Here is a 4,369-nt window from a genome sequence, read left to right as displayed (position 1 = left end):
GGGGGTCCTGCGCTGAGCGGGGCCCGGGCCCCGATGTGCGGGAGGATGGTAGGGAGCGGTAGGGCAGACAGAGGGGAGGAGGAAAGGCAGGACGGCACTGCCGTCGCTGACTGAGATGCTGCGGGGTGCGGGAGTTGGGCCTGCGGTGCGCGGTTGGGCTGGGGAGCGCCTCGGCCGGGAGGTCGGGGTGCCGTCGGCTGGAGGGGGACACCACAGAAGCTCCCCGCGGCAAGGAGCAGCACCGTCCTGCGAGGAGCGCTGCCGGGTGCAGTGCCAGCGCCTTGGCGTGAAGCCACTAGGCCAAGGCAAAGGACCTGGGTTTACGTTAAGCAGGGTTTATATCGTGCCCTTTATCCCAGCCGTGACCTGAGCGAGTGGAGCTACTCCCGTGCAAGGTGTAGTTGTAGTCATGATGGTTTAAGGGCATGGCTTTCTAGGTAACTACACCAACAAGGGTTGTTGGGGAAAGATGGGATTTCTGGCGCTCATCCCCTTCTTTGGGACCTTTCCATGTGCATCTCTAAGGATCTCTGGGGATGAGCAAGTGACTTTCAAGTTTGTTAGACAAGGAAGTGTTGGATGGCCAAAGGAGAGAGGGAAGACCCAGTTACTTCAAATGTGAGTTTAGAAACACAACTCTTGGCAGCACAGGAATACAAAATACCCCATGAAATGCTTCACAAGATAAAAAAAGTTGGCATAGGTGCAAAATACTACCCCAGCTTCGTGCTTGACTGCTGCCCTTCTGCTCCATTCTCTCTACAAAGATGTGTATGGAGGATAATCTTGCCTTGGACTCCTCAAAAATCACTAGTCCCTATCTGAACTCAGCTTCTGCATGGAAAATAGAAGAGTACCCTGTTTCTGCAGAGATCTGCCTAAAGAGGCCTTTTCCAGGCTCTTTACCAGCCCCAGGTTCAGCAGTTTACCTCTGGATTAGCACAGAGGGGCGTAACACAGGTGTGAGATGAAGATGAAAGAGATCTGTCCTCAGAGCATACAGATCTAGTCAGGTGTCACTGCACAGTTGCAAGAGCATCAGTGTGACCCGTCAGAATGACACTGTATGGGCCTTGAAGGGATAACAGGGACTTGCCATTGCTGACCCGCTCAACAGATACCTGCCATATTCTTTAGTGTTGCACTGAACGGATGGAAAGCATGAATGCAGCAGAATTAAAGTGAAAAACCAAGGGCAGCATCTGGTCAGGAGCACTCCTTGGGATCTTTCAGCACGTAGGAGACACACAGGGTGCATGAGTTACTTGTGCTCTTTGGATATACTACATAGGCACACATGAGTCCTACTCTGGGGCCTTGATTTCCACTTGGGTGGACAGGTCAGCAACTCACTGAACTTGTACAGTCTTTACCTCCCTGGTACTAACAGACAGCACCTGCCACTGTTACCATTTTCTTGGTCTTCGAGATAAGGAGATTTTCCTAGATCTGCTATTCATCCCTTGCCCTGAGGCCCAGGCGTACACAGTGCTTTCTTTACATGCAATGATCTGCTTCAAATGCAAGGCCTGTAGCTTCATGTTTCTGGTGAGCAGAAAGAGTTGCTGCTTGAATATTTTCTCTGTAATAGAGTTAATCAATCACCCATAAATTTCACAGAAGGAGACACTGAAGAATGTTTTGCCTCCTAGTAACTGAAAATGAAAGGCATTACAGAGATTAAAATCTCTTATTTTTCAAATTCTGAAAGATTTAGGATGGTGCAGAAGTACTTGGGTTGGTGAAGTATTTTGCTGAGCAAATGGAAAGAGGCAACTTCCTCGTAAAACCACAGCCATTGGCGGTAGAGTCTCACTGGCAGGTGTAATAACTGAAATAACTTCAGGCTGACATCTCTGCAAACAGCAGAAAACAAATGAGTGGCATCCCTGTTACTTTGCTAAACCAACGTTGAAGCTGAGGGAAAGGTTTTGGTTGCAGGGATGTTGTCATTGTGACTATTTTTGCTCTCATTTCATTTTTCATGCATTGAACGTTCCTTTCATAAATAGTCTCAAAGATGGTCCAGTGTTGGTATATTCAGTAAAGACTTCCTTAGCATTGCTTAGTCTTTATGATAAATGAGTAACCTTCTTTCATTGGAAATAGCATAAAAGCAGCTTCTTAACAATTTTAAAATGGAAAAACTACAACCTTCAGTCTTCCTTGATGGTGGAGTGGTTCCTTCATTTACGATTATAGGTTTTTAGCTTTTGTCTATGAATGCACTATGGTTACAGATGCACAAAGTAATTGAAGCAAAGATAAATATATACATTTTTATATTCCATTATAATGATTGTGGTTACTGCTGTTGCTGCAGTAGCCATGGGGAACTGCATCCAGGGTTGGAGTTTCACTATATTGGATTTGGCGTAGACTTAGGAAACAGCCCTGAAAGGAATCTTTCGCTTTCTATACAGAACTTAATTTAAAATGTGACATGTGTCTCCTGAACTCCTAGGCCTGTTTCATTTTTCCTGTCGTAGGTAGCTGTTGTGAAAAGTCAAAGCTGAGAGGAGAGCATGAGGCTCTTAAGTCCGGTCAAGTCTATAGGCATGTGAGTGGACAGCAAATTCCAGCTGGACTGTTTGCTCAACAGGAGACCTGAATGAGAAGCTGAACGGGAAAGCACATGAGGAACAGCGTGTGCTGGTTTATCTGGTTCATTTCTAGAGATAATGAAGCGTAGCAGCCAGAGGTGAAGGCCAGAGCTAGATCTTACGGGGTGCCATCCCCTAACCTGTATGCCACTGCAGATCCATGTCTGTGCTGTAGCGGAGAAAAGTTAGGCAAGAACTGTGCTTTTGCAAATTAGAAATATAATTCTACCTTGGGGCTTAAAAATGGGTTCCCTGAGTGGATAACCTAGGTTAATAGTGTGCTGGAAGGAAACAGGGAGGGAGGGAGATTAATATCCAACATTTGTCAGTAGTGAAACCACTGGCTGATGTTATCTTATAACAAAACCAGCTTGGAATGAAGGAGCAGCGTACTCCACTCAAATGTATATAATGTCATTGCATATGAAGACACATGCTTAATTAAGTGTGATGTCCTACCTGCAGATTCATGTCGTCTCAGAGAAAATGAAACTGTCTGTCTGCTCGGAGTCCTGGGTGAGCGTAGCATGTGGGGGAAGAAAGTCAGGGACATACATTGATTGTACATTTTCAATTGATGGTTCAGAAAGTAACCGATCAAACATATTACTGAAGTACCACTGCAGTGCTGGGTATCCTCATTCCTTTTTATAACACAGCTGACTGTAGAGTTAGACCGATACTAATTGGGAATAAGCAAGAATAGATTTTAAGTCTTAGGTTGTTAACTGTTTGGAGGTATCTTTTCTGTGACATGTGCACACACAAGTTCAAGCCATTATCACAATATAATTATATACTTAAAAAAATTATCAAGAACTGCGGTTTTGCAGACGGTACTGTCAGCTTATTACTGAGCCATTAAAAAACTGGTTCCAGCAGCAGAACTATTAATGAGCTTGTTTCAAGTAGCGTATGCTTTGTGATTACTTGGCACTCTGCCTCAGTTTAATTAAGATTTTAAATTTACATACTGCTATTCAACCATATGTTACACTAGTGTTTACAAAGGTGAATAGATTTTATTGTCCTCATTTTATAGGTCAGAACATGGTGTCATTTTGGGGTCAAGTGACAAGACTGAAGCCACCCAACCCCTGAAGCAGTCTGGATCTGTTGCTCCAACCTGCAGGGTGGCATTTCCTCCATACAACTGAGAGAATTATTGGGTGGACATTGACAAACCTGGAATAAAATAATTACAATAATATTATTCAGTAGAACTATAGTACCCTGTTTTAATTTATTCATTAAGATTTGTTGCAAAGATCACAGAAAAGCTCCTTTCTGTGGCAGTCCAGTGGCCAATTTAAAAATGTACCTTTGACAGGATAATGATCAAAATAATTAAAGTGATCTCTTAGAGTCTTAAAGAAAAAAAGATAATCACATAGTAAGAAACAGTATTGTTCCTCCTATCACACTTTCTTTACATTATCAGCAATTATTTGATGTTCCAATCTTGCAAGTCTTATGAGTATGAGCAGTCATGAGTAGCATGATCAAAGTTTGCTGAAACAAATGAGCCCAGAAAGGTCAGATCCCTGCCTTGAATAAATAGCTATAGATGGTAATGTTACTGTTCAGTCTGCTAGGTGTGGTGTGCTGCATATAACTGCAGCAACTCCTTTCTGATGGTTTGGGGTTTTTATCCAGTTTTAAATAAAATATCCTTGCTGTTTCCAAGCTGCGTGCTCTACTTATTAGTGAATTTTTGTAAGCTTTTAGCTGTGTTTTATGGAGGTGGAAGTTTGACTGAGTTACGA

This window comes from Athene cunicularia, assembly GCF_003259725.1.
Source record: "Athene cunicularia isolate RWA chromosome 1 unlocalized genomic scaffold, athCun1 chr1_part2, whole genome shotgun sequence".
Classification (NCBI taxonomy): Eukaryota; Metazoa; Chordata; class Aves; order Strigiformes; family Strigidae; genus Athene; species Athene cunicularia.
This window is presented reverse-complemented; position numbering follows the sequence as displayed.